This window comes from Pseudorca crassidens, chromosome 14 (genome assembly GCF_039906515.1).
Source record: "Pseudorca crassidens isolate mPseCra1 chromosome 14, mPseCra1.hap1, whole genome shotgun sequence".
NCBI lineage: Eukaryota > Metazoa > Chordata > Mammalia > Artiodactyla > Delphinidae > Pseudorca > Pseudorca crassidens.
In genome coordinates this window covers 12,490,106-12,501,957 of record NC_090309.1, presented here as the reverse complement: position 1 = coordinate 12,501,957, position 11,852 = coordinate 12,490,106, and positions in this window count along the sequence as shown.

Sequence of the window (11,852 nt, the reverse complement as noted above, 5' to 3'; positions counted from 1 at the left end):
CAGCATCCCTTACCTCAGATGCCAGCCACACTTCAGGGGTCCCCTGACCACCCACACTTCCGACTGACTGGCTATAAATTCAGAAGTTCCCATGACCCCCTCAGATTTGATCATTCACGAGAAAGACTCACAGAACTCAGGAAAGTGCTATTATATTATAATTTTATATTACGATATAAATTACTATAATTTTATTATATAGGACACACATCAGGAGGATGAACTCAGGAAAGTGCTATTATATTATAATTTTATATTACGATATAAATTACTATAATTTTATTATATAGGACACACATCAGGAGGATGAACTCAGGAAAGTGTTATTATATTATAATTTTATATTATGATATAAATTACTGTAATTTTATTATATAGGACACGCATCAGGAGGATGACCCAAATGACAAGACATTTAAGACGAGGTCTAGGAGGGACCACAGAGCTTCCGTGCCCTCTCCCTGTGGAGTCAGGGTGCCTCACCTGCCCAGCACATCACTGTGTGCTTCCAACCAAGAAGTTTCTCCAAGCTCCAGTGTCCAGAGTTTGGGGGGATTTAACACACAAGTGTGATGGATTAAACATTGGCCACATGATTGAACGCAGTCTCCAGCCCCCCTCCCCTCCCAGGAAGCCGGGAGGAAGATCTGATATCGAGTGTCTCCAAGCCCCAACCGTTTATCTAGTTGATCTTTCTGATGACCAGGCACCAGCATGAAGCTATCTAGATACCCTGCCATGAGTCAGATCGTTATCTGTCACTGAGGAAATTCCAAGGGTTTCAGAAGCTCCCAGCCAGAAATCTGGGACAAAGATCAGATATTTTTTTTTTTTTGCCGTACGCGGGCCTCTCACTGTTGTGGCTTCTCCCGTTGAGGAGCACCGGCTCCGGACGCACAGGCTCAGCGGCCATGGCTCACGGGCCCAGCCGCTCTGCGGCATGTGGGATCTTCCCGGACTGGGGCACAAACCCTTGTCCCCTGCATCGGCAGGCGGACTCTCAACCACTGCGCCACCAGGGAAGCCCAATCAGATAAATTGTTAAATTATATAACAACGAGTCAGGAGGCTCAGGACCTGGAGGAAAGGAAGAGCCTCTGCCGCTCCAGCAATAAGAGAATGGCAGGGCTAGTGGGGTGTAGTTGGAAGTGTGGTGGGAGATGCTGAGCAGGCTTTCCTAGGATGAGTTCTGTTTTCAAGGACGGCGCATGGGAGCGATGGGGTCGGGATATTGTTGCCGTGCACAAACGCCTAGGAAAGCTTCGTAGCACTGCTGAGCAGTGCGAGAGCTCAGTGGTGGTGGTGCGCGTGCGTCCAGGTGGCAGCCGTCTATAAGGCTGGGTGATTTTCTCCAACAGCCCCTAGCAGCCCCTATGGAGATACAGACCATCAATGCAACGAGGCCTGGGGCTTTATCTAATGAGCGCTAGGGAAGAAAAGAGAGAAAGCCTGTGAGAACACCAGCAAGAAAATGGCCGAAAGGATGGAGCATAGAAATTAAACTGGATGGATAAGGAAGCGAAAGCAGGGGGGCAGACAGAGAGGGAGGATGTCCATGGGCTAGAGGTCCTGATAGTGGTGAAGAACCGGTGCTTTGAGAGTATGGGAGTGAGAAAGCAGCAAGGCTGTGGTCAGAGAGGGGGAAGTCTGCAGGCACGATTGCTGAAATGGAGCCTTTCCAAGAGGCATCCGGCCTCGGGGGTGGCCAGGGGCATGCCTCTTCTACCCGGAGTATTAATTCCTTGTTTTCAAGATAAGTTCCCTGAAGAGAGGTTCCATGTTGAATCCATCTTTGTGTTCCTAGCAGGACTGAAAATACTACATGGAAGGTAATGCTACCCTTTGGGAAGGGAGGATGCTAAAGTGTGAAGGATGCAGGATAACTCAGGAAGCCCCTGTGCGGTGAACCTCAGGGAACAAATGAGACAAATGGGCAGCGAGGCACACTGGGGAGCAGGGCTCCCCAAGTTCACTGCAGCCCCAGGCCAAATGAGCTCTTTAGAAATAAGTGTTGGCAGTTAACATTTTCCAGTCTTAAACTCACACGTACTCACTCACGACCAGTTATCCCTGTTGGATTATCTCTTCCATCAGAGATTCAATGGCAACAGTGGAAATGATGTCACTCTCATTAGGAAGGGAGTGACTTCCAGAGACAGGGCAACAAGGGTAGAACTTCATCTGATCCCCTCTTTGGTCTTCCTGACTCACCCACTCAGTGCCTCCTGGAATCCTTTATTCAGTGATAATTTGACCCATTCATCAAGTGACTACCCTAAGCAAGGTGTCACAGGAGAAGGCGAGGTAGACAATTTTGTCACGGTCCCCTAGGCGCTTACAGGCTGGTGGGGAAGGTCACCTGTGCCCCCAAACCGCCACACGCAAAGCACCTCCCCACTAACCAACGAGGAGGCTTGTCACCTGGGGAGACTAAGGTGAAAGGTTCTGTTCCGGATATCAACGTGATGAGTTTGTTTGCTCGTTTGTAGGACTGCTTTCTTCGTGACTAGAACTTAAAAGAAGTAAGAGCAAATTTCCCTCTCCAGTGACAAAGGGAAACCGGGGTGAATCCGATCGTACTCTCGATACTTTAAAATAATGTCTCCTAGGAAATCAACCTCTGGAAAGAAAGAGTTAAGGAACTTGCTGGAGTTCACGGAGGCCAGCTCACTCCTGAGAGCCAGTTATCTGTAGGATAATGTAAGAGCTCAGTGGTCTGACAATCGAACCACCTGTGCTCAGCCAGCAAGGCTGCCGTGGGTTCAGAGGAAATGTTGAGAACTTATTCCCTTTTCCCTCCATCTCCACTCACACTGGGCTAGTCCCCTTGTCGATGAAGCCATTCGTAAAAAGACAACAGGCAGGGGCCCAATTCTCAGCGGCAGGAACTGTGTGTAGAACGTGGCCCCTGGCTGATGATGAGGTTTCATAGTCCTGGGGTTTCCCAGGGGCACAGTGGAGCACCCCACTCTCTCTCCATCTGAACACCCAGCGTGGGTGGGAGGAACTCGAGCTGGAAGTTGGGTACCTGCGTGGGAGCCTGTGCCCTGCTGGATCTGCAGCTGGACCCTGGGCCAGGCTGCTCCCTCAGCCATCAGCCGCCCTGGGTGGCTCAGGAGGAGATATCTGAGCAGTAGGTCTCCGTTCCTTAAGCCCCTGTGATGCAGGACCCTCTCGGGTAAGATCACTCTCTGGACTGAGCAAGTGATTTCAGAAGGAACACCCATGCGGAAGTGAGAGAGGCAGAGAAACTTGCCCTGTCAGCCAGAGCAGCGCAACCTCCCAGGCGGGACGCAGGGACGTGAGCCACCCCCCCAAGGGCCCTGAACTGAACGACTCTAACTCTCTCATCCTTTGGAGAGAACGTGGAGTGAGACCTAAGACGAGAGCCAGAAAGAGTCAGCCATCAGGGACTCGCAAGGGACAGTCCGATCCGTCTCCAGTTGACCAACCATTGTTCATCATACACTCTGGTCCGGGGACACATGTGAATACAACCTGTTTCGACTGTCTGTAAAGAGCAGATAAGAGATCACTGCAGACGGTGAGAAGAAAATCCACAGGAGCAATGGGCTAAAGAGTGGCTGGAACTAGAGGGAGGGGGGTGAGGGATGGGGGGTCGGGGAGACCTTCATGAGAAACAGATAAACCAACTTGGCCCTCAGTTCAGAGCAAGACTGACATAGGCAAGGATCAGACAGGAGACCTGTGTGCTGCATGTACTGAGCAAAAAGAAGGCTGAGCGTTGAGAGCTCACCTAAACTAACCCACGACATTGCAGCGGAGCGAGCTGAGCTCGTGGACTTCTACCGAGGGTGCCTCCCAAGCCCAGCTCTGAACCCATGCTCCCCAGTTCACAAGCATTCTGCACCCACAGACACGGACAGATCCCCAGCTGGAGGCAAACGATATCAGCCACCTAGACCGGCCTGGGATGAGCCACCAGGCACTCAGGGCCCTCCCGCGATCTCCTGATGCACAAACCGTCTCTCCCCTTCAAATCCTGTCTCAGTGCGGGGGCCCAACACCCAGTTCTTTATGCCTCCCTCTGCACGTACAGTACCTTCCAGGTGCCCAGCTAAGGCAGACTTCCAGAAGCAGGGAATTTAAAGTTGGGTTCCTCCACAGGGAAAAACCCCAGTGGTGAGGATTCTGTAGGGGCAGAAAATGTCTCCCTTCCTCCCTTCTAGGTTTTTGGGTCTAATAATAAAATTGACATCAGACGGATTAACAGGAGAAAAGCACATTTAATTTTGCACGTAAATTAAATAAAAATATGAGACTCAAAGGCAGTCAGGCAGTTGAGGCTTCTGTGACATCCTGAGCTAAGGGATGGGAGAGGGGCCCGGGGCTTCAAAGGGGATAGGGGAAATTCACAGGAAGATAAGAAGAGCAGATGACGGGTCATCATGTTTGCCCTGCTATGCAGATAAATTTGTCAGTTAAAAGAGTCATTTCTGGCAATATCTCTCCTGCTGATAGATGCCCCCTGTCCGAATTCCTTTACGTAGTTAAGGAGGCGGTTAAACCTTCTCCCGAATCAGGTGGGCCTCGACTGCCTTCAGCTCAAAAGAATCCACATGCTGAAGTGACAAGTTCTGCCGCCCTTCCATTCATTAAACGCATGCCCACGCTCGGGTTTCAGTTGACGGTAAATTTGCCTGACATCTAGTAATGAGGACAGAGATGTGTCGCCAGGGACTTCTGAGAGTCCCCAGGGCACGGTCTCAGCAGCCTCCCCCTGGCCTCCACGTCAGGCTGCCACCGCCGCACCTGCTGCAGGTGACCTGCATCCATTCATTCAAGTCCATCAAACTGTCCTGAGCACCGGCGACGGTGGGACACTGCTCTGGCGTCTGGGGAAACTGCAAAGGCACCCAAGTCCCTGGTCTCGGGGACCCTGCATGAGGTGTCTGCCCTGCCGGCCATAGGATGACCGTAGCTGCTTCTGCCACATCAGCACTGGAGAGGGGACCTTGCTCGCCCCTAAATCTCTGAGGCCACCTTCCTGCCTTCAACAGAGCTCTTCTGAAGGTGTGAGGACGAGGGGAGGCCCCTCCCAGGTCCGCGGTCCAGGCCCACCTTCTCCTCTCCTCCCACCGTTATGTGCCAGGCATGGAGATCAGAGCTATCATCCGAAGCCTGCGACAGGTACATTAACAGGAAGGGAGACGAGCAAATAAAACACAATGAAGGAGGTTTGCAGAGGGTGTTAGAGGCGCACCACAGAGAGGAAGGGTACCTACCACCCAGCTTGGGAAGGGGCTTGTCATGGAGGAGGCAAAGCCTGAGCTGAGTCTTGAAGCACCAGGAGTTGGCCAAGGTACAAAGAGGAGAAGTAGGTTCCAGGCCAGAAACGACAGGTTGTGCAGAAGCACAGAAAGATCGTGGGCTAGGAGAGGAAAGCAGAAGATTCCATGGCGAGACTTGCTTGCCCAGATCAGGAGCTTGGACTCACCCAGAAAGGGGATGGAGAGCCAGTGATGGGATTGGAGCAAGGGCTTTGTGTCACCAGATTTACTTTGTGGAGAGATCTCTGTGGCTGGTGGGTGGGGAATGGATGGATGGAGTTTCCATGGCAGCAAGCGAACCAATTAGGACATGACTGAAATAACCTAGGTGAGAAGGCAGGAAGGCTTGAACGGCAATGAAGTATGGGGATGAAAAGAAATCTGCAGATCCCAGGCATTTAGGGAACACTCAAGAAAGACCTTTCCACAAACTGATGGTGGGTCATGAATGGATGGAGGGGTGAGTCCTTGGGTGGTAGAGACTGTGATACTTTCTGGTTGAATGCCTTAACCAGTGAGAGAGGGAGTGGGGAAGGGAGAGTGGAGGGCTTTTATTCTAAATACCTTTGTGTTATTTGATACTTTGAAAATGAGCATTATATTAACAAAAAGCCTAAGAAGGGTGTTGTTTAAATCACTACTAGTTCTAACATATAACTTTCTGCCTGTGCACATCGTAAGTTAACTTCGATAGATCATTTCTGGAACCATCACACCAAACATCACTCTCTGTAAAAATCTATTTTGAAACATGGGTCCTATGTGACAGCTTCATTGATTCTTTATGAGATGTTGGAAGATTTTCTAACCCTCTAATATCAGGGAGAGAAAGAAACTCCAGGTCAGAGGTTAGTGAATTCTGTAATATCTACCCATTGTATTGAAGTTTGGGCAGAATTTTCCTAACACCTTTACACACTCAGGCATCCTCATTCAGTAACTGGGGGAGATAACCTCCCAGAGTCTGGGTACCAGACTTGACCACTGCACCCAACAAATCCTGAGTGGCCTTGGTGAGAACTTCCTCTCCCAGAAAATAGAAAACTCAGTTCCAGCCAATAAGGAGGAAGTGAGTAAAGAAGTGAAATTAACGAAGCCATGGAAGGAAATGGTCAAATCACCTTCGATTATGTAACAACCAGCGAGTAGATGCAGACACAGCAGACAGTTTAGGAGAGAAGCGTTTCATCAGAGACTCTAGGAGAGAAGTATTTTTTAGCATCATTTTAAAAAGCATAAGAGGGCTTCCCTGGCGGCGCAGTGGTTGAGAGTCCGCCTGCCGATGCAGGGGACACGGGTTCATGCCCCGGTCCGGGAGGATCCCACATGCCGCGGAGCAGCTGGGCCCGTGAGCCATGGCCGCTGAGCCTGCGCGTCCGGAGACTGTGCTCCGCAACGGGAGAGGCCACAACAGTGAGAGGCCCGCGTACCGCAAAAAAAAAAAAAAAAAAAAAAAAAAGCATAAGATTCCAGGGAACAGAAACCCTAAAGGGATTCCTTTGACAGTGCTATAACAAAGTCTTAAGGAAAAAGGAAAGGGCAAAGGAACTCAGGCAACAGAGCCACCAGGAGCAGGTGAGAAAGTGAAGATGAATAAGGAAAAAACTCAGAAAAGGGAAGAGAGAGAACTAAGAACCGAATTGGAAAGTCCCCGGGCAGCCCTGAAAGAAGGAGAAAGAAGCAAACTCACACAGCTTGTCACAGCCAGGTGGGAAAGGAGGGCAGGCGAGGGAGACAATGTAGAAATGCTTGGGGACAGATACGTGATCCTCCAGGCCAATGTCCTTTAGAATATAACCGCATCACTGAGGAAGGAGTCTACAGATGGGCACTGTGGACTGCACAGGATGGGGGCAAGAAACGTTCGTAACAATAAAAAGTGGTTAAAACAAAAAGGTTCTGGTTTGGGTTCAGCGAACCCATATCTGAGTCATGATTCCAACATTTACTAGTTGCGTGGTCTCAGGTACGTTACTTCTGTTGGCCTCAGTTTCCTCATTGGTGAAATGGGTGCTATTTACCTCAAAGTTTACTGTGAAGATTAAATAAGATAATGAGAAAAAGCTGCCTAGTACTTAGTAGGTGCTCAATAAAGGACAGCCTTTTTTTAAAAAACTTTTTTTTCACATTGACTTTTCTTTGAGTTATAGTTGATGTAAAATATTATGTGAGTTATGGGTGTCCAATATAGTTATTCACAGTTTTTAAAGGTTATACTCCATTTATGGCTATTATGAAATATTGGCTATGTTCCCTGTGTTGTACAATATATCCTTGTAGCTTACTTTACACATACTAGTTTATATCTCTTAATCTCCTACCCCTATGTTACCCCTCTCCCATCCCCTCTCCCCACTGGTAACCACTAGTTTGTCCTCTATATCTGTGAGTCTGTTCCTTTTTTGTTATATTCACTAGTTTGTTGTATTTTTTAGATTCCACATATAAGTAATTGCATACAGTATTGTCTTTCTCTGTCTGACTTATTTCACTAATCATAATACCCTCCAAGTCTATCCATGTTGCTGCAATGGCATCATTTCATTCTTTTTATGGCTGAGTAGTATTCCATTATACATATATACCACGTCTTCTGTATCCATTCATCTATTGATGGACACTTAGGTTGCTCCCATATCTTGGCAATTGTAAATAATGCTGCTATGAACATTGAGGCTGCGTGTATCTTTTCGAATTAGTGTTTTTGTTTTTGTTCTGTTTTTTTGGATATATACCCAGGAGTGGAATTGCTGAGTCGTATGGTAGTTCTATTTTTAGTTTTTTGAGAAACGTGCATACCGTTTTCCACAGTGGCTGCACCAATTTACAGTCCCACCAACAGTGTAGGAGGGTTCCCTCTTCTTGCCAACATTTGTTATATGTGTTCTTTTTTTTTTTTTAAAGGCCAATTCCTTTTTTAATAGCAAGATACAAGTAAGATATGTGTTTTTTTGATGATACCATTCTGACAGGTATGAGGTGATATCTCTTTGTGGTTTTGATTTGCATTTCTCTGATGATTAGCGATGTTGAGCACCTGGTCATGTGCCTGTTGGCCATCTGCATTCCGTCTTTGGAAAAATGTTCAGATCTTCTACCATCTTTTTCATCTGGTTGTTTGTTTCTTTTTGATGTTGAATTCTATGAGCAAGGACAGTTTTTTTAAAAGTACTGTTTCTAAATTTCTATCCAATAAAAATGGTGTGATGGGACTTCCCTCGTGGTTCGGTGGTTGAGACTTCGCCTTCCAAGGTAGGGGGTGCAGGTTCGATCCCTGGTCGGGGAGCTAAGATCCCACATGCCTCGGGGCCAAAAAACTAAAACATAAAACAGAAGCAACATTGTAAAAAATTCAATAAAAGACTTTAAAAAATGGTCCATATCCCAAAAATATCTTTTTAAAAAAATGGTGTAATATAATGGGATATGACAGGCACTTGGCTCCTTCAACCTGCAGGCCATACCCAGTTAAGTCCGTCCATTTACATATTACCCATGGCTGCTTTCTCGCAACAGTGGTAAAGTTGAGTGGTTGCAACAAAGCCTAAATTATTTGCTATCTGGCTCTTTTATACATAATGTTTCCAGGCCCCTGGTACAAGTTGTATCAGAGTACTATGTCTGAGGCCGACTCTCCTGTACACACGATGTGTGCGAAAAGATATAGAGCACAAAGCCCTTGATATCCACCTTACCCACCCAGGGCTTTTCTGTTGGATCCAAAGGAAGGGCAAGTCTTCACTGGGCTCTCAGAGGTGAAATAACGACTGAGCCTATGGGGAGAGGCCACTGGAGACCATATACCTCGCTGCACCAAACCTCCTGCTTATATATCTAAGCCCTCCTTGTTCTAGACCTAGAGGAAGAATGGAATATTCCTGGAGTCTGTCTGTCGCCTCTCTGAGTACCTGGGCCCAGGGGGGTAGGAAGCAGGCCCAAATGAGATGATGCTGTGAGAGGAAGAGCAGAGGTCTCAAAACTAAAAATCAGACTGCCCATTCCCAAATAATTCCCGAAGCAGGAGGAAAAGGAGTCGGGTATTCATGGAGACAGGTGTGGCTACACAGGACGTTGTTTACACATTCAGGTACCAGAAAGACCCGTGGAAATAATGGAAGGAAAATGCAGACTCTTATGAACAATGTTAGGAAGTCAATGCCAAGGATGAGAAGGGACGTGGGGAAAATGGGAGGGATGGTTGTACCTTAGTTCTGTTCTGAGCAAGGGAGTGAACCAGGAAGGAATAGCCCGCAGCGGAGAGCAGTCATCACTACATGTATCACAATGATATAAGAAGTAACCCATGATTATTTTGCTGGTCTTCTTGTTCAAAGTGATCGAAGACCATTTCAGTGAGGCCAACCTTGATGAGAGAGGTTCAACGCCCAAGATTAGGCATAAGATGGTACCAGGGCACTTGCTGCTCTGAATCAGTGCCAGGATCCTGTCTCAGAGGAATGACCTACCAGGGTAGAGGGCAACTTGCAGCTGAGAAGGGCTTGGGTGACTCAGCAGCTGAAGAATTCCCCAAAACCTGGAGCTCCCTGTGACGTCCTGGCATTGCCAACGCCTCCCCCGCACTTCTGCTTGGTCCATTTCCCTGGGTGTCTGCATCTCCATCTCCGTCGTCGTCCCTCTTCCAGGCCCTCCCTCCATGCAACTACATCTGTAGTGAGATGTCTTCTGTTTATTGGGAACTGGAAAGAAGTGCTGGGGCCTGAGTGGTTTCCTTGGAAAGACAGGATTTAATACATGCATTGTGTAACCGGCCTGCGTGACACAATAAGAGGTTTCACTTCCTGAGATGGACCGGATGCTGCCAGGTTTTGGGTCTGGGCTACAGGGTCAGGATGAGACATGGCAGAGCTGTAGAGAATACTACGTCAAAGGGCATTGCCCCACGGCTCCAAACTTTCCCTTGAGGAGAAAGAATGAGGGCTCATGCACCCTGGATACTGGTGCATGAAGAGGATGGAGAAGTAGATTCATTCCGGACCTCTATCTCGATTCCCAGAAACAGAATGGATTCATTCAGCAACGACACGGGTCCCTTGCGTACCTGCTCTCCTGTCACTGGTTTCCATCCTCCTTCACTCAGCTTGTAATCACATCAGCGACTGAGTGCCTCTCTGTGTTCTCTGTCAGGAGAGCTCACAGAGCTACCAGACCACCGGGTCCTGTGGACCCCCAGCATAAAGAGTCTGAGGAAGGTGGTAGTTCCTTCAGTGAGACTTGAGGACCAGGGGTTCATTTCCAGGGTGGACCTTATGAAAGGAAAACAGAGTCATCCACCAGACTCCCTAGGCAGGGCCTCCGGGGAGTCTGCACAAACCAAACACCCAATTTTATGAGGACTTAGGGACTATTGCTCCCCAAACTCCCAAGGAATGGATGCATTGAACAGGATGCAGCTCTTAGATTCTCTCTGAAACATATACCTTCCCAAAGATGGGATTCTTGTGTCTGCCTTCCTGATATCAAGATACTGAGAGCCCAATCAGAAGGCTGGTTGGTGAAGCCACTGCATCATTCTTGCCCACGGTAGAGTCTATTTCCCTCCTGCCTGTGAAAGTCAGGAACTCTCTCCCATGAACCATGTTGTGCAAGCCCAGGACTTGGCACAGAGTAAGCACATCCTTATTTGAGTAAAAACACTGTCAAATTCCTGCTCACTAATTCAGGCAGCAAAGCTTTACTGCCTGAACTTGCATGTCACACACTGTGCTAGGCCCAGCTCTAGAAGAGTTCACAGCCTCCTAAGGGAACCAGGTAAGTGAGCCAGGTTTCGATTCGGTGCTATAATAAGTGCTATAATATTGATGTGACAAAGGGGCTAGAGAAGGCACCGTTCCCAGACTCCATGCCCCATTTTTGACCCGGTCATTCATTCCTTCTTCTAGGGCTACCCTGGGGCAGTACCCTGGGCAGGCACTCTTCTGGTGTCTGAGTTAAACAAAGTCTGGTGCATTTCTGTACACTAACAGCAAAATACCCAGAGAGAAATAAAGAAAACAATGCCATTTACAATAACATCGAAATACAAATAAATTTAACCAAGAAGGTGAAATATCTGTACACTGAAAATTATAAGATATTGATGCAAGAAATCAAAGACACAAATAAATGGAAAGGTATCCCATGTTTGGGACTAGAGTAACTAATATTGTTAAACTGTCCATACCACCTAAAGCCGTCTGTAGATGCATTGCAATCCCTATCAAAATTCCAATGGCATATTTCACAGAAATATAACAAACAATCCAAAAATTTGTATGGAATCACCAAAGGCCTTGAAGAGACAAGGCAACCTTAAGAACAGCAGAGCTGGAGGCCTCACACTTCCTGATTTCAGACTATATTACAGAGATATATATCTCTATATAGAGGTATACAATATGTATATAAAAGAATATTATTCAGCCATAAAAAAGAAGAAACTCCTGCTGTTTGTCACAACGTGGATGAACCTTGAGGGTGTTATGCTAAGTAAAATAAGTGAGAGAAATTCAAATGCTATATGATCTCACCTAGAAGTGGGATCTTAAAAAAAAAAAAGCAAAA